Source organism: Tamandua tetradactyla, chromosome 6 (genome assembly GCF_023851605.1).
Source record: "Tamandua tetradactyla isolate mTamTet1 chromosome 6, mTamTet1.pri, whole genome shotgun sequence".
In the NCBI taxonomy this organism is placed as follows: Eukaryota; Metazoa; Chordata; class Mammalia; order Pilosa; family Myrmecophagidae; genus Tamandua; species Tamandua tetradactyla.
The window spans coordinates 167,349,246-167,370,487 of record NC_135332.1 but is presented as its reverse complement, the minus strand read 5'-3'; the positions used below and the strand labels follow the sequence as shown (position 1 = coordinate 167,370,487).

The 21,242-nt window shown below is 50.2% G+C and overlaps 1 protein-coding gene across 8 annotated transcripts in view; it reads right to left on the bottom strand.

Moving 5' to 3' along the window:
- Positions 1–21,242, bottom strand: part of LOC143689002 (cytochrome c oxidase subunit 6B2-like) — a 137,340-nt gene that overhangs the window by 96,660 nt on the left and 19,438 nt on the right. The window contains exon 1 of one of the 8 annotated variants that reach the window (XR_013178456.1): positions 1,227–17,733. The exons of the other annotated variants lie outside the window; for them this stretch is intronic. The gene's annotated coding sequence lies outside the window, so the exon portion shown is untranslated. Of the gene's footprint in view, positions 1–1,226; positions 17,734–21,242 lie in introns of those variants that run through there. 8 annotated transcript variants of the gene reach the window in all.

The window sequence follows — 21,242 nt, the reverse complement described above, 5'->3', positions numbered from 1 at the left end:
AACACTTTCCAGAGGGCTGTTAAACTTGATCCTCCCAGCTCTTGATCATTTACTTGGATGGGGGTGGTGGTGGGTGTTTCCTTTTTTCCTAAAGATTCTGATTCTGACATCAGACCCAACTGGACATCCTCGGGCAGGCTACTTAATCTCCTGAGCCTCAGGTTTCTCCTCTGCAAGACAGGGATTGCTTGGTTCACATCAGAGTGGTCGTAAGAACGAAACGAGATGAAAGATGCACAGCACGCGGATGCCACAGTGCCTGGCCCAGGGAAGGCACTCAGATGTTAGCAACTGTTACCACTTTTATTATTGTCATTAACAGTAACAACCCTCTGTCATTCTGAAATGTCCAAGGCCCTCCCACAGCTCGTTATTTTCTAAATTCCTCAATGCCAAACTTTCTAATCTCCTAGGTACCCTGCTGCCCCCAGGTCCTTATCCCCTGGTCAGTTTTTCATTTCTATGAACTTGTGAAAATAGCAAATCTGGATTGAGAGTCAGGAGATCTGAATTCTGCTCTCATTGAGGCTAAAGATGGTTTGTGACAACCCAGGTGTCCACCGACAAGCAAAGGGGTAAGCAAAATGTGGTACAGCCACACAAAGAAATGAAGCTCTGATGTGTGTGATGACAATGACGGGCCATGGCACTTTATGCTCTGTGAAACAAGCCACACACGAAGGGCACATATTGTGTGATTCCACTTATACAGAAAATCCAGAAAAGGCAAGGTCATAGAGACAGAAAATAAATCACAGGTTCCCAGAGGCTGGGGGAGGGGAATGGGGCATTATTGCTCAGAGGGGAAAGAGTTTCTGTTTAGGGTGATAGAAAATTTCTGGTAAGGGATGGTGGTGATGGCAGCATAATACTGTGAATGCAATTAATGCCACTGAATTGTACCCTTAAAAATGGTTAAAACGGGAAATTTTATGTTGTACATATTACCACAATAAAACTTAGGGAAAAAAAGGGGTGGTGGGGGTGGTGTGTGTGTGTGTGTGTGTGTGTGTGTGTGTGAGAGAGAGAGAGAGAGAGAGAGAGAGAGAGAGACCCTGGACAATTAACAGTCTTTCCAAGCTCCAAGGTCAGCATTTCCTCCAAGCACGTTCCCAGAGTCTCCACCTTTCCAAAGCACCCGGCCCCCTGTACCCAGCCTGCCTGGCTGGGGGCAGTGCCAGGGCTGTGAATAAGTGTCAAAGCTGGCAGCCCACCCCAAGCCCCACCTCCGTTAGGTGAGTGTCCAGCCAAGATTCGGATCCCATCTGCATGTGGATGTCTCAGCAAACTGTCACAGGCTGGCCCAGGCCCTCAGAAAAAGACGTGTTGAACTGGTGTAAATTTCAGCTCTGCAAGGAAGGAAAATGAACTGCAAGCTCTGCTGAAAAACTAGGACAAGGTTCTCTTTAGTAAATCTCCAGGTATCGCTCAGGCAATCACTGGGTATCAGGAGCCTTAAAATATGTCCCCGCCTGGTATAATGTCTCCTGATTAAGCTGGCTGCCCGGCCGAGGGCATTTCAGACAGGAAGGGTGAATTTCAAAACCACACAATTACTAGTAGTTGGGAAAAACCTTTTGAAACCCCATGCCAATCATTTAATTCATTTTGCAAGTCCTTTTTAAATGCAAAATATGCTAATATGTCGTGGCAGTGTCCGGCTGAGAAACCCGCTAGACTCTGGGCCCTCTCTCCATTGGAGGGTAAAGGGAGGGACGGGGGGAACTGGGCGAGGCAGGACTAATGGCCCGTTTTCCCTCCAGTGAAGAAAAGGGGCGATGCTCTGGGCTCAAGGGCTTCTTTGTACTACTCGCCGCCAGCTGCTGAAGGTGCGATCCCTCCTGGAGTGGCAGATTTGGGGGAACAAAAAAATAATGGGCTTCTTTTCTGTGCAGAGCCCAATCCCCGCCCTGGTAAGTAAGTTGTCTGTTAACTCTTCCTGGTGAGCAGGGGCAACCAAGAAAGGAATAAGAAAGGGTGAAAGGGAAATTTATGGTTGGAAGGAGTAAATGAATTTCAGCCTTAAACGGTGTAGCCCTGCTCTTCGCCGGACTCCATTTCTCTTACTTGCACAAGGCAGAGAAGAAATGACAGTCCAAGACCATCTCTTAGAGGTTTTAGGTGAACGAGCTTCTTTACCAAATAGTACACCCTTTTTGCCAAGTAGCCTGGGCTTCTGGCACCCACTTCATACCCGACTTCACAATACCATTAAGAAGTGAGGTTCCCATTTATTTAAGAAGCACAAGTTATTGGAGACTTCTTTGTGTATCCAGGGCTGTTCTAGTCCTGGGGTATGCTCAGCAGCACAACACGTGGATCTAGCCCTCCATAGCTACCATTTATTGAGCACTTATTACCTGCCAGGAACAACTAAGTGCTTAACAAAAGTCTCTGTCTTGACTGCAGTGGGAAGGAAACACATCCACACTGAAAGGGAGTCAGGTGTGCGGGGCAGCGTGTTTAGCTACCAGGGCAGGAAAGCAGGAACACACTCTAGTGTCTCTGGTCCAGGCTTGCAAACTGGTGGGGCCAGGTTTGGCCCAGAGGCCTATGCCATATTATCTTAGACTGATATCGTATTTTAAACATTTTGGAAACTTCTTTTAAAAATCAAGTGTTCCAACTTTTCTTAGGATTAAAGAAAAGGACTACTTGGCAGTACTGTGTCTACATTCCTGCATGGGAACGCTCAGCTGGAGTTGATGGCAACTGTCCCTTTCAGATGTGCAAGGCCTCTCCAATCTGCCACGGTCACCACCACTCCCTGTCACTCTGCTCTGGCCAGCCTCCTTCATTCCCTTTACCTGCCTGGCCCCTGTATGCATCTGAGTTTGCAAACATGGCCTAGTACAGGTTCTTTCCTTCACAAATGAGGAAACCAAGGCCCAGAGAGATTAAGAGAAAAAGTGGCTGAACTCAGGTTTGAGCCCAGATCCCTGTGCCCATGCCCTTTTCACTCTGCCACACTGCATGTCATCAGGGACGACAGAAAGTGTTATAACTACCCTGTGAATGGATGAATAAATGAATGAATGGATGGGCCAGCCCAGACATAGCAACCCTAGGAGTCCAGGCAGTGGAGGGGACCAGGCCAGGCAGAAGCGGCTGGAGGAAGCTTTAGGAAAGGGGTGGGACAAGTGCAGCCCCCAAAAGAGGTCAGCAAACAGGTGAAGGATATCTGGCTGAATTGAGAACCTGGGGCTCAATTTATTAAGTTTTGCCTATTTGTGATTTAAAAAATTTATTTTTATTGTGAAATAGGATAACAGATTCAGAAAAGCACATGACATAGAAACATACAAATTGTTTTCAACTGTTTATGACTTTTTTGGTCCTGTTTTCTTTCCAAAAGCCATCAGAGTTCTCTCAAAGTCAGGCTTTTCATGCTTTCTCATCCAGCCTGTCATTTAACCTGGGTAGCAGAAACATTAGTGGGTGAGCATTTGGGAGACTTGGGGTTCAAGTCCCAGCTCAGACGCGTGGGGAGGTTAGCAGACCTTCTTTCAGATTCTGTAAGGCCAAGAATCGCTAAGGAGAGCAGAAGGAATATCTGTTATGATATCTGTGAATGGAAGGCCAAAGATGCAACCACTTATTAGCCCAGGCCAGAAATAAAACCCTTGTCAAGGCTACATTAGAAAGACTGACCCCCCCAGGAACCAGGTGGCAGAATCTATCCCAAACCCCTCAAGATAACAGGATGCTGGTGAAAGGCAGCTCAGAGGCCACATTCACTAAACGCTTCCTCACAGGAATCCACGGATAAGGGCCACGACTTGCCCAGGGTCCGGTCTAAGGTACTAAACTACCCGCAAGAGGCTTTGCCACCCAACTTCCTTCTAAGCGGGGCCTCTCCCAGGAGCAGGAGGTGTGGTGGCACTGGGCCTCTCATTCATAAAAGGGCATCAAACTTAAATTTTTGACATGGCTTTGCCCAAGACACAAAGGTATGCAGGCAACAGTTCTAAGCTTGAGACTATAACCTGTACAGAATACTTTAAAAAATTAATATGTTAAAATTTTAATTTTTAAAATTTTTTAAAAATTTAAAAATTAGTATATTTTAAATATACATTGTGTGATAAGCTGGTACACAGCACAATTCTATAGAATGGCATTTTGGGTGTGAGAGGGTTAACGTGTTGATTTAAATATTTTACAGATCCATAATTTTTATAATCCAGTTGAGTATTTTTTTTCATATTTTAATACTGCAGGAAATGAAAAACTTGGAAATGGCCGGGACATCCTCTGACCTCTGAGAGGTCCCATTCCACGGCAGCACCCAAGCATGGGGCCTTGGTGGGAGACCCCTTCAGTTCACAGAACAGGGAGGGGTACAGTACAATGGAGATAGATCACTTCAGCTGCAAGAAGGCCACCCACCCTTCCCGGGGGCTTCCCAAGTGCCAGGGACGTGCTGATGGTTGTGCACAAAGATGACCAGGCCCCGCCCATGCAAAGTCCTGGGCTAGCCAGGTAGCCAGTCCCTGACAAGCGATAAAGCAATGTGACAAGTATGACAGCAGAGGAAGGCAGCAGGAAGTGCTGGGGGGTGGGGGTGGGAATATGCACTTGCACCAAGGACATACCAAGAGGCAGGTAGTGTCATGAAAGGTGTGGAGGGCAGAGTAACGACCCCAGAGATGCCCACGTCCTCATCCCTGGAACCTGAGAACATGTCACCTTACATGGCAAAAGAGGCTTTGCAGACATGCCTAAGCTAAGGATCTTGAGAGAGGGAGAGCATCCTGGGTCATCCAGGTGGGCCCAATGTAATCCCAAGTGTCCTTAAAAATGAAAGAGGGAGAAAGGAGAGTCAGTGTCAGAGCAATCTGACCTGAGAAGGACTTGACCGGCCATTGCTGACTCTGAAGATGAAGGGGGCCACAAGCCAAGGATGCTGGCAGCCTCTAGACACTTAAAGAAGCGAGGAAATGAGTTCTCTGCTGGAGCTCCAGGCCTATGACACCTTGATTCTGACCTCCAGAACTGGGAGATGGTAAACTGGTGTTGAGTTAAAAGCTAGGCCGGTCATCTGCTGCAGTGGCAACTGGACATGAACACAGGAGGACCAGAGTAAAGACAGGAGGCCTGGGGGCTCCTCCCAAGCTGCCATGAACTGTCCATTTGGGGCCTCTATTTCTTCTTCTGAAAAATGACAGCACCGGACTGGGTGGTCTCTCATGCTTCTTCCAGCTCTGACACTGTGTTTCTATGGAAGAGGGAGCAGCCACTTCTCTGGAACAGCTGGCACAACCTGTTGCAAGGTTTGTAGAAGACAGCCTGTCCCAGAGCATGTGTGGTGGGACTGAAGCTCTTGGCTGTTAATGGGGGTCAGCGAATCGTTACTGAGCATGCACCAGGCACTGCCCAAGGCTCCGGACCTTCAGTGGTGAACGGGACAGAGCAGGCTCCTGCCCTTACAGAGGTCTATCCGGTGAGCAAGTCAACACAAGCGTGGACTAATAAGTACCCAAGTTAATTTCTGCTGGTGATTAGTGCCACCAGGGAAATAAAGCATGGTAATGAGATAGGGCTGGATGGGGCGGGAAGCCCACTCCTCTCCATGGGGCGGTCAGAGCCAGCCCCAAATGGGACCTGAGACTGAGTGATAAGATGAGCCAGACACAGAAAGAAAAGGAGAAAGAAGTCTGGGAAAATATTGAGCTAAACAAAGTTAAACAGTTTTTGTGGAGAAATCCTGAGGGTTTTAATGTATTAATTGGTTCATTGGTTCATTTGAAGCATATTTAATGGGATTGGGCGGTGTTCTAGGCACCAGGGATCTGGCACTGAGCAAACCAGACAGACGGTACAAAAGTAAATGTAAAATCAGGAAGTAAAAGTAGTCTGAAGAGAAAGGAGCAGGGAAGGGGGATAGAAGGTGTTACCGGTGGCTGTACTGGCGGTTGCTTTCACAGTGTGGTCTGGGAAGTTTTACCTTCTGAGCAGAGACCTAACATGCATGCAGATGAATCTGCATGCAGCATTTCCCAAACTGACACGACACCGGAACTGCTTTGTCGTCGAGTATCTCCCAGGACTTCTGCTCCTCGGAGCACACTTGGGGAAACGTTTGCGCAGAGAAAGGTGAAGTGTGAAACCTGCATCTCTGCACTCCCAACACGCCCCAGCCGACCGTCTAAGGACGGAAACCATGGAATCAGCACTGCAAAGGATGACATCTTATGGAGGCCCCCACCCCTCCTCCAGACACGGAAGAGAAAACAGGAGTGACCGGGAAGTTTGGCAAACACTCCCCTCGGCTGCCCTGGACTCATCCTCAGCTGGATCCAAGAAACTGGGGAATATGTTTAGCTCATTGTTTGCAATGACCTCTGCAGGCAGAAGCAGATGCTAGTTTTTCCACATCTGCAAGAGAGCTGATTCTAAGAACAGGACTCCACCTAAAGAGGTTACGCTGTCAAGAATATTTATTTATATTTTTCAGTGTATCTGAGTGACAAATTATCACTGTCCATGTTTCTGAGGCTCCTTCCCCAAGCCCTGTGTCAGTCCTGATAAAGGAATAAATTCTACATTCAAGGACCAGAAACAAGATCTGGGCCCCCACCAGGGCACACCCTCTATTCAGGGGCTGTGCCTGCCCTGAGATGGTTACTAACGTCTCCCCAGGGCACCCTCAGGGGGGTTTACTGAAAATGCACCACACCATCATCCCCCGGGGTGTCCTTCTCCCCACCCGGGAGGTGGCCATCTGGACTTCCTCACCTCTTGAGTCAGACCAGGCACATTATGTATTCAAGTTCTGCTGCAGCAAACCTTCCTGCATGCCAGCCCAACCACAGCCCCTCAGCTCAGCGCAGGAGCAGACGCCTCTCCTGGGAGCAGCTCTCTTCAGGATAATCCAGGCTCCGTGGCTGCCCCCGGCCCTCCCTGAGAGGCCCTGGTGGGGGCCAGGTGGGAAGCCGCCCGGCAGCAGCACAGGAGCAGAGGGCACCGTCTTTGCACAGGAGCTGCGGCCACCCCACCTCTGCTTCCCAGGGGCTGCCAGGGGTTTTGGGCCCAGTGCATTGCGGGGCCTCCACTCAGTGGGCTCTCCCTACCCCGCGTCACCCACGTTGTCCCCAGTCGCTCTTCTCATCTCAACCAAGTACCTCTTACCCTGAGAAGCTGTCCTGACGGGGTTGAGTCCTGCCATTTGGGGCTCTTAGGGCACATCTGCCACCCACTGGCCCTAGAATGAATCCCCATATTCTCTCTGGGCCTTGGTTACTGTAAGAAGAGGTGACGAGGGGCAGAAAAGACACTCCCAAAGGTGCCTCCTAAACAGTCTGGGGCTTTCCTTCCCCAAAACAAAAACTGTGGTCAGAGCAGCAACCCACGCAGAGGGCCTGAGTTTGGGGCCTGAGCTTGGAAGGATCACAGCCCCTCCCTGAACTTTTATTTACTCAGCACTCAAAGGACTGAGCTAGCTACAATAATGGTTTTCAGACTTTTTTTGAGGCACTAAATCCATTCTTCAAAAAAAGCAATCTAATACTAAAACAGGCAAGTGTGGAGCTGCTCTGTTTGAAATAGGGTTGAGGGTCTGGAAGGGCCGTTCTGCGTTGGTCTCGGGGCACTGGGTGGGGGGGAGGATGAATCTGACACATCCCTCCCCCAAGAGGGATCCGTGAAGCACAGTTTTAAAACCCCTCCCTTAGATAGTCACCCCAAATCTACTACTGTGAGTCGAGTTGCAATGTCTACCTACACACCCCTCACATCTACTTGTCAGCAGGGCCCTGAGACAGTCTTTTGAGAAGCATCCAAGACACAAAGATTTGCCTGCTCCTCCTCAATTTGGTTTTTGTTTTGTTTTTTACTTTCTTGATTTCAAATGCTGCGCCAAAGGACAGAAGAAATGAGAATTATAAAGGTAGGAGAGAAGAAGCCAATGAATTATCTCATTTCCAAATCCTTCCTACAAAGCCCAAAGGCATATCTGCCAAAACAAAGGACAAAGAGGTAGCACAGACGCCCAGGGCGGGTGTCCCAGATGTCAGTGTGCACCTGCACACCCCTGTCTCATCACGCCGCCAAGCAGAGGCCCCCTCCTAGTTCCTAGCCTCAGAGGCTGGGTGGCAGGTCAGCGAGGTGGCAGCTGGCGATTCCCAGCAGCACCCAGCAGCACCAAGGATGCAAACCTCTTTTCCAGAATTTAGAATTTGCCAGAACATCTCCCACCCATCCTTGATACCCAGGGATGGACTTTCTACAGTCAGGGCTTCACACACCTTTATTTCCTTATTTTTTAATGCCTTTTTAAATTCATCACCTGAGGTGAGCACATGCCGAGGTCTGCAGGGAAGGAGCCAGCCCCTGCCACATGCGTGCCAGGGAAACACAAAAACACGCCGAGAAATCCTCTAGCTTTCAAGGTACTGGGATGTAAATTTTGATTTGGAAGCCAGAGCAGCTGACCTTTCTAAGTCAGAGAGAAACCCTTTATAACAAATGAGGCAGCTGACTTGTGCTTATTTATTTTAAGGGCTCTACAGCTCCTTTGCAGTCATTTCATGGAGTTAGGATTTCCTTTAGATTTTCTTCGATGCTTATGTGACTTATAAACAGGGATTAAATCGGTAGTAATTCTGCTGCCCCAACTGCATCCCACTCTTGGCCCCAACGGGCGGCGACAGTTCTCCTTATTCATCCCGAGACGGCAGCTGAACCGACTGCACAATCCGGCATCTCCTGTCCCCTGCTCCCCGCCCCCTTGTCCTGTTCAGTCCTTTTGAATTCAGGCTGTCAGGCCTGGGGTGGCAGACCCAGCAAGCTGGAAGGGGAGGGAGGCGGGCGCTATTTATAATTCGGCGGCGTTGGCCCTCAGAACACGGCCATTTTTTCCAGGCCGCCTGCCAGAGGCCCACATTCCCCAAGCTCTAAATATGGGCTCTCCGCAGGCCCATGTGGCCGCGTCTTCACTTCTGAGGGGCCCACGGAAGCCTGGCAGATGAGCAGCCAAGGCCGGACCTGCTGTCCGGCACCCTCTGCGGGTCCTCTGCCCCCCGGGAGGGACAGAGGACGCACAGGGTCCCGGCCTGACAGCACTCCCCAGAGTGGCCGGCCCTGCTACCCAGGATTTGAATGAGAATGGCGAGGAAAACAAAATGTATTCTTGCTCATGAGCTCACCCTTCTTTTTGCCAAGTGGTTTTCAATCGTTTCCAGTGTGATGGACCCGAGGGCTTGGAAAGCTGCATTTATGGACTTCGAGAGGCACATGGGAGAGGGAGCCCAGGGAGGGTGGGCCAGCCAAGGCACGGGAGTGGGGCTGTGGCCAGGCAGCTATTTTCTGCAGGCCTGCAGACTGGATCAGCACACATCAGGGGCATCAGAGGGAAGGGCATCCAGCCGCGGGGGGATTTGGACGCCCCCACCTCACTGCCCCTGGGAAGCCATGCTTGGAGGCAGGTGGGAGGCCGGGCTGGCTCAGCTCCCCCTCCTGGCTCTGTCCTTCCCAGCGGGGGCCACAATCAGATAGGGGTCCCCAAGGAGCAGGAGGCCTGGAAACTCTCCTCCAACTTCATGTGGGGCAATTTTACTTGCATTTCTTGGATGCTGATTTGAAAATCCCCCTCAGAACTGTAAGCACTGGAGGCAGGTGTGCCCGCAACAAACCCTCTCTTTAACAGGTCTCTTCATTGTTTTCTCCTCTTTGCAATCAAGTTCAAATCTCTCCTCCAAGAACACTTCTATGGCCACCCAGATATCTCTTCCTTAGGATGGAAAATATCTAATAGTATTATGAATTATTATTATTCATATTAACAATAACACTTTGGGCTTATCGAGGGCTTTCTCTATGCCCGCCATTTAACACATAAACACTTGCCCTCATAATCACCCTGTGAGATGGGTGTTATTTTGCAGGTGAGGAACAGAGGCACAGAGAGGTTAAGGAACTTGCTCAAGGTTATCCAGCTGAGGACTGGTCAACTCCTCCTTCCAACCTGTCTTCCAGCTGCAGCTACTGGTTCCTATCATTCATGCCTGTGGTCACGTTACTTTTTACCTAGTCATTGCATCTTCTCACAGGCTGCTGCCCCTCTGTCCCTTGTTCAGATGGCCCTTAAGTTTCTTGCAGGTAGAAACCAGGTCTTACATGTCTTTGCCTCTTTCTTCTCTTCTGCTCCGAGCATCAAGAATAAAACTAGACCCACAGGACATCTTCACTCCTGCCCTTTGGCGGAGGGCTCATCTCCCTGGGTGCTGTCTGCCATCGGGGACTGATGCCTGAATCTCTTTTTTGATCTGAAATGCCGCAATCCTCCCAGAACGGCCACATTTCTGCAACTGTCGCAGTCGCGTTGTCCCTGCTGTTACCCCTTTGCCTGTGACAAACATGGGACTGGTGCTTCAGCAGGGAAAAGCTGCAGCAGGAGTTGATCAATTCCTAAGCAACGAAGATCCTGTTTTCACGCAAACGTCCTCGGCATTAAAACAAAACAAATTCCTCACAGGGCGCGTCCTGGATGCCAAGTCTCCTCACAAGACACATTTTTAAGCAAGGTCTTGCGCCTGCGTGAGAGAGACTGACCAGGGACGGGGGCTGGACCATGCCAATGCCAGTGAAGTCTTGATATGCTCCATTTAAACCTCGCGGCCCCCTCCCCTCCAAGCTGGCCACGATGCATCCTGATCTGAAAGATAAACAGGCAGAGAGAAGGGAGGTAATGCAACCAGCACGGGTCAGCTGGCAATGGCAGCCCTGAGGACAGAACCAGCTCTGACTGAGGCTGCTTTGTTTCTGCTATGGACACTGGTATGAAATGTGACTGCATGCCCCTTACAGACACCAGGGGAATTACCACGAACAGTTCAGAGGACTCCAGGAAAGTATTTTTTGTTCTTGGCCTGCTTCCCTCATCCCCAAATAAAAGGAAAGAAGGTTGGTGCCTGGGTACTAAGTCTCTCTCTACTATAAACCCAGTGCTGGATGTAAATTTGGATGAAATGTTAGACTTGAGTAAATGCAGTTTGAGCTGATGATGTCTACAAAGCCCTCTTGAGCATTCATGCCTCGCCTGGCTCTAGCCATGATCCCAGCTTCCTTGCCCCTGAGCTCAACAGCAGATAAAAGAGAGTGACGAAGAGAGCTGTCACGAGGCAGTGTAGGACCTTCTGGCAAGTCAATGGAAGTGGCCGGTGTCTGAGGGGGTGGGGACCACTGAGGGCTGAGTGACCTGGAAGGACTTCTGGAGGAGGGAGAGATTCGGATGCGACTCAGGAGTCTCCTAACACAGTGCTTCGGCCTGAACCTAGAAGAGCTGCGTGCCCAGGAGGAGAGCACCAGCAGGACACCGTCAGTGCCACTGGCTTGCCCAGAGATTGCAGGAACGCATTCAGGGGATATCCAGACTTCAGCTGGCTCCCGGAGTGTTCTCTTTTAGGACCAAGGGTATCCGAAGGCAGCACATATCGAAGGGTTAGAGATGGGGCCACACAGGTCACTTCTGCCAAACGACCAGTTACACCCGAATTGGGGCATTTTGGCGCTGAAGGACGGTCTACCCCTCCCCCACGAGCAGATGCCTTCGTCACCCAAGATCCAGCCAAGACTATAATTCATCACCTTCCACCCCTGTGAACCCCTCGGTGCAGCCTCCATGTTTTCACACTGAAGAGGTATTCACTGGCATTGGCAAGTACCCAGTACCTGGTTGCAGCCTCCTCCAGCTTGTCTGAGAGCTGTCCCAGGGCAGGGAGAGCTCCCCAATGCATCTCTCTTCCCAGGGGCCCAGCAGGTAAAGGTCTGCAGGTAGGAATCGTGAGTAGGCAAGCCCGGCAGAAGGAAAGAGTCCATAAAGGGGTTTTGTGAAAGCCAAGAATTACGAGAACCAGCTAACGAGAGTGGAAAGCGCACGGATATTGTGTACAAAAGAACCTGAGTTGCAATCCAACGCTATCACTGTGTCAAGAACTGCAAACACTCCCCGGTATCCACGTTCCCTTCTTCCTCCCGGGTGTGCAGCAGACTACACTGCCCAGCCTTCCTTGCAGCTGGGCGTGGTCATGTGACTGCATTCTGGCCAATGGCATTTGAGAGGAAGTGACGTAGCCACTTCCAGGCCTGGCCCATCAGAACCTCCTATTTGTGCCTGCTCTCCCTTCCCTGTCCGTCTGCCTGCTGTTCTCTTTCCCTCACTCTTTCCCCATCCACTGGCTGGGAGGAGTGCTGAGGAGTGGGGGTGGGGGGAGGACCCACGGGGGAGGGAGCCTGGATCCCTGAATCACTTTGTGGAAGACTGCCTGCCAGACACGCATACACGGAGTTGTTTAAGTGAGCAAGACACAAACTGCCACTGAAATTTTGGGGTGGCTACAGCTGTTAGCCAACCTCAGGCAGCCCCTTAAGGGCCATGTGGCTTTGCATAAGTTCCTTAACCTCCCTGAGCTTCCCTTTCCTCATGTGTAAAATGAGAATTAAAACAAAACAAAGAGAAACACCTTCCAGAGAATGACTGGCTCACATTTGTTAAGATCCTACAACCAAGGCCGGGATACAACATCCCTGAGCACCAGGCATTTCTGCCTTCACGGGCCCCTTACTCCGTTAAAGAGAAAAGAATAATCCTGAAAGATTATGTTTACAACCGCCTCCATATGAAGGTGAATATAAAATCCAGGCTAGATTCGTTATTGTGTTTTTTATTACTTATATTCAACTTTGTATTATTTATTCTTTTGATCTTAAACTAAATGAAAATAAAACATCTTTTGGGCCTCTAAAAGTATCATGGACCCTCAGCATGTGTCACTGTGCCTCATGGAGACGCCCCCTCTGGCTACAACAGTGCCTGGCTTGAGGTATGCAAGCAGTAAGTAATGGTCACTATTACAGTTATTTATAAAAATAGTAATAGGAAGCTTGAGGAATGAAGCAGAAATAATTGTTTATGAAACCCCTTTCATATACTCCACTTCCTCCAACCAGCATATCCATTGCATGAGAGGCTCCCATCTCTATTTTCCGATAAAGAACATTAAGGCTCACAGAGATGAAAGAGCATGCTCTGGAAGAGGAGGGACATCTAACCCTCAGTGCCTTATGCATGGAGCTTTAGACCAACCACAATCCTAGATACTTGTCTTACTCTATCACTTTTAAGTTTCACAACCCGATGATGAGGTAAGGAAACGTTTTTACCCCTATTTTATGCCTGAAAAAAATGAAGTGATGTGAAAGATATGTAGGTGAGCTGAGAACTAAAGCCAGTTCTCCTGGTGCCAAATCCAATGCTCGCTCTACAGCCTCACCCTCCCATCTATCAAAAGCTATGTCATGAGAATTGATAAATGGCAGTATCACTGGAGGGTGCCAGACACCCCAACACCTCCTTTCACAGAGCAGAGAGAACCTGCTCAGGGCTGAAATTCAAATACATCATGCCAGATTAAACTTGTGCTTTCTCATTCTCCACCCAAACGTACTCCTTAGAAGGTCTAATTATAGTAACTTCTATTTTCTTGTAAATAATCACATCTGTCATAACTGATTTAACTGATCCAAGACTCCAAGTTGGCAATCTTGGCAGCCTGGGCCAATGTGCCAATTATGCCAAGCAAAACTTGCATGAAATGGAAGAGGAAAAAAGAAATTAGTCACAGGCATATAGATGGTGGGGACCAATATGTGCTTTTTCACAACAGTAATAGCAACACAAACTCCTAAATGTGGCCAATGGGTGTCAATCCCTCAGCAGTCCAATTCAGTGTAACGAGACACAGCCAGCCAGCTCCCAGAGAATAAACACAATCTCCACTAAATGGGGAGCCCGTCCTACAAACTTACTTCTTTAACATCTTCTTGAGTCTAGGTAGAGACCCCTAGGAATTTACCATGGCTCTTTATGCCAGTCTTCAGAAAGGAAGATGGGATAAAGGTAATGGGCTCCTACAATTCTTAAGGAGACTCTAAAGGGGTATATTCTGAGCATGGCTGATCAATTAGCCTAGTGGAATAGCAAGAGCTTTGGATTTGGGCTGGGGTTCAACTCTTCTCTGTCCCAACCAACTTACCAGCTTGTGAATAAGCAAATCATTTAACCTTCTTGAATCTCAGCTTCCTCAACTATAAAATGGTAACAGAAATGCCTGCCTCTCAGAGTCCTTGTGAGGACTGAATGCTCTCACTGCTGCGTGGGACAGCCTGCTGGGAAGCAGAAGCACTTCATTGATGCTAATTATCACCATCCTTATGAACAGACGAGCACAGCCTGAGAACTGGGCTCAGTCCCTGGAAACGGCATCTTTCTCTACTCAAATAACTCTAAGTAGAAATAGTCATGCTTGACGTCGGCGAGGGGATGAGAGATGGGTTCTACTTTCATACAGGGGTGTTTGAAAGTCATCTCGCCAAGCAAATTCTGAAAGCCCCTGAAAGGACTCGGCCACAGAGGAGCATCTCCTGGGAAAAATGTGGGAAAATGAAAGGTGGCTCTCATCCACTTCCCAGCCTCCCCCAGGAAATGGACGCATAGTTTTGGTGACCAAAATCCTGTGGCTGGTGTAACCCTCTTTAAGTCTGGCCAGTCTGGGTGAGTCGAGGGGTTAGGAGTGTAGATTCTGAAGCCGGAGGGACTATGCATCAAGTCCAGCTCAGCTATGTACTTACTATGTGACCTTGGGCAAGTTCTCTCACCTTTCTTGTGCTTCTTCATCTATCAAATGAGGAAAGTAACAGAACCTACCTCTTAGGGTGGTGGTGAGGAATAAATAGATGTACACATGCCTAGAGCGTAGAAAAAGGCCAGACACTCGAGAAGCAATCGATATATGCCAGAAGTTACTCTGACTGCAGCAATGATCATATTACGAAGCAATGGCCTCCTTTCACGCCAGTATATATTAACACGTATTTTTAGCCACCTTCAGATTTTCCACCTTGAGCCACATTCCAGGCAAGGAATTCTGTACTCAGTATAGAAGATCTGGCAGCAAAGCATAGTGTGGTGAGCTCCATGTCTCTATCTGCATCTTCAAGGAAGGCCCCAGTCACTTCCTTGAAAGGATGTCCATTTATGGGGCAGAGAGGTGGCAGAAAGACTTCTGAACTGAAAATAAAGGGATCCAAGTCCCAACCTATGCCAGCTTTTCTACTCTGTGGTCTCAGGCAAGTTGCTCCCCACTCTCTGAGTATTAATTTTCTAGTTCTAAAATAATCTTTTGGCTTTGGGCCATGAATCTCAGTTTACTCATTTATAAAAAGGGAGAATAAGAAGAACAACTTTCTCACTGAGTTTCCAATGAACCAAATAACGTATCACTCACTGGCATGGACGAGGTCCTGACCACAGTCTGAAAGGCCTATGCCATCTGACCCCAGCGTATCCTCAGTCTTGTTGCCCACTGCTGCATGACACCCATCCTGCTGCATGACGCTGGTCTCACTGTTTTCTTCAAACCTCCCAGGCACAGACCTCCCTGCCTTAGGGACTCTGTACCAGCTGTCTTCTGCTTGGAGGACTCTCCCCAAATATTCTCATTCCCCAATCTCCTTCAATCTTGGCTTTTTTTTTTCATAGCACTTATCGCTTTCTAGCTTAGCATATAATTTCTTTACTTATTATGATTATTGCATATTGTCTGTCTCTGCCTAGGCCAAGTTCCCTGGCAGGACTTTCTGCCTTCTCCCAAAGCATTCCAAGGGCCTGGAAAAGCTTCTGGCACATAATAGGTGATAAATAAATATTTGATGAATGAATGAATGAAAAGCACATAGTAAAGAAGCAAAGACGGTGCTTACTAGATGTTTGGCAGCTCTCCTAAATAAGAGTGGGGGATTATTATAACCAGGAATCCCTGGTGAGGTGGTCCTAGGCAGGAGTGCTTATCAATCTAAAGGAAAAGTCCACTCAAGTGCCTGACACTTCAATTTGAATAGAAAATTCTATTTTTCAATTGCCAGCTCTGACATTGGCTGGGGGTGTTTTTGCTTTTTTCTCCATGCAGTCCAGAAATCCTGAATAAATGTCAAAAAGAATTCACTGAGTCAACAAGTACATTACATTATTAAAACTCTTAGGTAATGTAGAAACCATTTCCTTTGTTGCCAGAAGCTTAAAGGGGTAATATTTCCAATGACATTATTCAATAAATATGCTACTTGGGGCCCAAGTGGTGTTGCCACGAGTTGCAGTTAATAGGTCAGTGGTTCATCCGCGCAATTGAAAAGTCTCTGCACCTGCCTAGAGGGTGCCCCGCATCGTCTGGGGTTCACATAATCTCTTAATAGCAACTCTGAACAGTAGCAGCTCCCATTTACTTCTTGCCTTTCATGCTGGCTCCCTTCCATCTGCCCTCCGGATCCACTCTCTATCCTTCTCCACCCTGCCCTGTGACCCACCCCTGTTTAATGGACACCTCCACCCCTAGCTTCCAGCTGAATTCTAGCAGTGGGAGAAACTGGCATGAGATCAGAGGGTCAATGGAGAATGTCAAGGTTTTGATCTTCCACTCCTTCTCTGCCTTTGGGACCCAGAGAAAAATAATTTAATCTTTCTGTTTCTCAGGCTTCCCATCTGCTAAATGGTGCGCTGTGGTAGTTTCAGTTGTCAACTTGGCCAGTTGAAGGCACCTAGTTCTGTTGTTGTGGACATGAGCTAATGGTACGTGCCCCTCATCTGTTGCTGATTACATCTGCAGTCGGCTAGGAGGTGTGCCTGCTGCAATGAATGATGTGAGACTTAATTGGCTGGTGCTTAAATGAGAGAGTTCAACGTAGCACAGCCCAAACAGCTCAGTATACCTCATCTCAGCACTTGCAGCTCAGCCCAGGCCTTTGGAGATACAGAAAGGAATTACCCCGGGGAAAGTTGTTGGAACCCAGAGGCCCAGAGAAGAGGCCAGCAGAGATCACCCCGTGTCTTCCTGCATAAGAAAGAACCTCAGCTGAAAGTCAGCTGCCTTTCCTCTGATGAACTAACGAAATAAATCCCCTTTTATTAAAAGCCAGTCCTTCTCTGGTGTGTTGCATTCTGGCAGCTCGCAAACTAGAATAGGCACTCACCTCATTGTGGCTTATTTGAGTTAATCTGTTTATTAGAAGAGTGTCTGTCCATAGTGGGCACTCGGAGACTGTTAGCTCTTATTCCTTATTATCACAGGATAATGATGATATTCCTCCAGCTACATTTGTTCCAGTGACCACCCCTCCTCCTGCTCCTCCAGGCCTAAAGAAGGCAGGACTTTCAGCTGTTGCAGGTCCAGGTGCTTCCCCCACTCCTGCTGGTTCCCCTAACCAGCCCCCACCTCTTATTTGCGAGCACCATCTCTTTCCTCCTGGGACTCTGCCTTGGACACCTGCACATACTGTGTTCTAGGCAGTTTTCTCTAAGATTTACAATGCTCTATTATAAGGTGTGTGTTATGGTAGTCATTTTCACAGAGAGGAAAACTGAGGCTTAGAGTCCTACCTAAGCCCCATAATGAGGGAGTACTTATGCTGAGTTCTAAATCCAGGTCTAGTTTTCAAACCCAGGGCTAATGTTAACACCCAGGGCTAATGTTAACGCCCAGCGGAAAAGACCCGAGAGCCTGCCTTCCCCAAAGCTTGCAGACAAGTAAAGAGGCCATTATGATCCTGCGTGATGACAGCTCTGAAAGGAGTAAGAACTGGGGCTTCACAAGTTCTTGGTTGTGTGCACGGTGGGACATTGGGCAGCAGCCTGGCCTCTACCCACGGGATGCCGGCAGCGCCCCCCCACCCAAGGCGTGACAACCCAGAATATCTCCGGACATCAGCAGGTGCCCCCCCAGGGTGGGGGTGAGCTCACCTCGTCCCCCTCCCTACCCGCACTGAGAACCCCTGGGCTAATCACACCCCCTGTTTGACTTTCCTCGCAGCCCCTCTTCACTCCTGAGAGGCCAGTGCACCCGGAGAGTGGTAGGTGGGGGTGATCAGAGATGGCTTCCTGGAAGAGGTGATACTAACCTGACTCAAGAGAGACGGAGAGGGAGAATGACAATGCAGAAGAAAGATCTGACTGGTCCAGAATGGGGAGAGAGAGAGAAGTTATTTCCAGAGCTGCAAGCAGCTCAGAAATCCTGGAACCAAGAATTCTAGGTGGTGTGGGGTGTGGGGTGTGACTGGCAAGAGAGGAGGCTGGGTCCAGGAGGTGAAGAGCTGTGCATGCTGTGCTGAGGGGCTAGGACTCAGATGTTCCCAAGCCAACCTCTATAGAGGAATGATGCTTATAGCTGGAAGTGCGCTGGTGCCCTTCCCCTGACTGCCAGCTCCTAAGGCAGACGGAGCTGCTATTTCACACCTTCAAACCTAGCATGGAGCTGTATACAACAGACACTCAATAAATGAGACCCTGCCCTTCCATCCTCAGTGCACATGGGCCCCATTTCCAACGGATGGCACCTGTCTGTCCTTGGGGGGCTCCCTCTGGTGCCCACTTTGCCTCCAGCCTGGCAGCCTGAAGTGCCAGGGGCAGCCCACACAGTGACTGGTGGGAGTTGGTGAGTGGGTATCATGCTGTCTCAAAACACACAGGCTCCTGCTACATGCTGCCATGCTGAGTTTCCCAGCAGGATTATGCTCTGCTTGCCCACTGCAGCAGCCTGCTCGATAACACACCATTTTCTAGCGACCCCTCTTCCTTGTCTCACTTGCTGGCTCCCCTATCAGTGCTCCCTTCTCTTTTCAAATGAACTGTTTGCACTTGAATCTTTGTTTTGGGGTCTATGTCTGCAAAACCCAAACTAAGTCTGATTCTTGGTTACACAGAAAGAGCTAGAAGGACTTGAGAAGTAACCTTCCAGGGCCAGGAAGTCCACCGCTGGCTAACGGTGGACGTGGGATTTAGGGCCTGCTCCCCAGGCCCTGTATGCTGCAGGCAGATGGCCAGGTGCACCCCGGGACCCAGAGCCACAGGCTGGAAAGAGTACAGGCTTTCCCAAGAGACAGACCTGGGCTGGAACGGAGGCCAGCCGAGGAAGGCACATAAGCTCCCAGACCCTCAGTTTCCTCAGCTGGCACAGGGGAACCACACCTACTGTGCCAGGGCGGCGGTGATGTCAACTGTGAAAATGCAGGTAAACACCTTGCTAAGAGAAACTAGGGGCCTTTCTAGATTCTTTCAAGGAACCACTGACTCTACTTTCCAACTACTTTCTACCTCTCTTCACTCTAGCAATTATCTAACTGCACGGGTAACTGTGTGTTTGTATAGACGGGAGGCTCCTGGAAGAAGTGGTCAAGTTTTGCTCATCTCTGTACCCTCAGCATTTAGTGTCGCACCTGGCCCACAGCAGACACTGAGTGAATGTGTGTTGAATAAATCAATGAATCCGTCCAAAAAACACCTACCAGGATGGTAGGTTTTCTGGAGCATTTGTTCATTCAGTAAATCTTTGTTGAGTCCCTACTCTGCACTAGGCACTACTTTGTATATAAGGATGCAAATGTGGGGGGACCTGCCTGTTCCTCCCGCAGCTGGTGGACACTGCAGAGGTGGGAGGGGGTACGGATGGTGTGTGTGTGTGTGTGTGTGTGTGTGTGTGTGTGTGTGTGTGTGTGTGGTGGAGAGCTCCCCACCCGGGCTATGCAGCAAAGCAACCTGGGAAGCTTTTATAAAGAAAGGATCTCCAGGCCCCAGCTCCAGAGATTATCTGGGATATTTTAAAGGTTCTTGGAATAAAAAGTGCTGCCAGGGCTTGGAAACCCCTGAGAACAAGAGAAAAAAAGACCACTTCAGGGAGTGAAGAGGGGCTGCGAGGAAAGTCAAACAGGGGGTGTGATTAGCCCAGGGGTTCTCAGTGCAGGTAGGGAGGGGGACGAGGTGAGCTCACCCCCACCCTGGGGGGGCACCTGCTGATGTCCGGAGATATTCTGGGTTGTCACGCCTTGGGTGGGGGGGCGCTGCCGGCATCCCGCGGGTAGAGGCCAGGCTGCTGCCCAATGTCCCACCGTGCAAACAACCAAGAACTTCCCGGCCCGAGGGCCATGGGGTCCGCGGGCCGTGGGCTTAGAGGGGCAGAGGGGGCCCCCACTCCCGGGACGTCCTCCCGGTGGTTCCAGGGTGGAGCCCCGGATGCGGGGGCGCGCCAGGATGCATGGGTGGCGGCCGCGGGCACGGGAGGCAGGACCCGAAGCCGAGGTGGGCCTCGCCACCCAGGTGGCTCCGCTGCACAGCCCGGCTCACCTCCCACCCACCCAGCCCTGCTCCTGGGGGCATCGGGGGCTGTGGCTGGAGGGGGCGGGGGGGTAGGAGGGAGGGGGAAGTCCAGCTGGCCTCTGCTTGGCCGCTTTCACTTTTAGGAGCCCCAACCCCCTGGTGCCCAGGACAACGAGGGAGAAAGGGGAGTTCTTTGGAGCCAATCTGCTAGCCTCCTCCAGCCCTGGGAAGTGATCTCCCAAGAGAAACAAGGATCCACCGGACAGTAAATAAACACGGCATTCCGGAGCAGGCGGGGCGGGAAGGGCAGTCCGGCCAGCGCTGCCTCTCGCCGCGTGACCCATTAAACCTCTCTAACCTGCCAGCGCCCTCCCGCCCGCCCTGGTCCGCCGTCCCCTTGCTCTCGTCCCGGATGTCAGCTGCAGCCCCTCTGCCCTGGGGTCAGGACCAGCGGCGCTTGGTCACTGCGGGAGCCGAGCCCAGCAGCCTTCCTGCCCAGTGTCACCCCCGGCCTCCCAAGGAAACGTCACAGCAATTCTGCGGGGGTAATTTTGGTGGAAAGTCAAGCTCTTCTGTACAAGGCTTCCAGAAAAGTCCGAGTCAACGGGCTGCCTGGAGGTGCCTGGGCGGCGGCCTGGCCCCTGAAGAGGCTGCCCACCTGCGGAAGCCCTGCCAACCTGCATGGGCCAACGGACCCAGCCCATGGACAGGAGGCTCAGCTCGGAGGAGGCAAGGCCCCTCTGCTTTCTGAGTGAGGAAGCCGAGGCTCAGAGGGGGAGGAAGGGTCTCTGCTGGTCAGCAGGCAGCCCCTGGCTGGGCTGGGCGACCCCGAGCCTCCTGAGTCTCCCCATGAACGGAATCTTCCCTGGGTTACATACTTCTTCCAGAATAGTAGCAAAGTTCCACGTCAGCTCATCCAAACCGAAAGGCAGAGGCCGCTGAACTGGCAGCCGTCTCCCTCCTAATGGTGCATTTAGAGGAGGGGTTGGAGGCCCCTAAGCATCTGCTGCCTTAGTCTCCTGGTGACTCTTCTGAAAAGAAAACATCCTCTTTGTTCCCAAGGTACCCCAAAATGAGGCCCCCGTATCAAAATCCTCTTCACGAG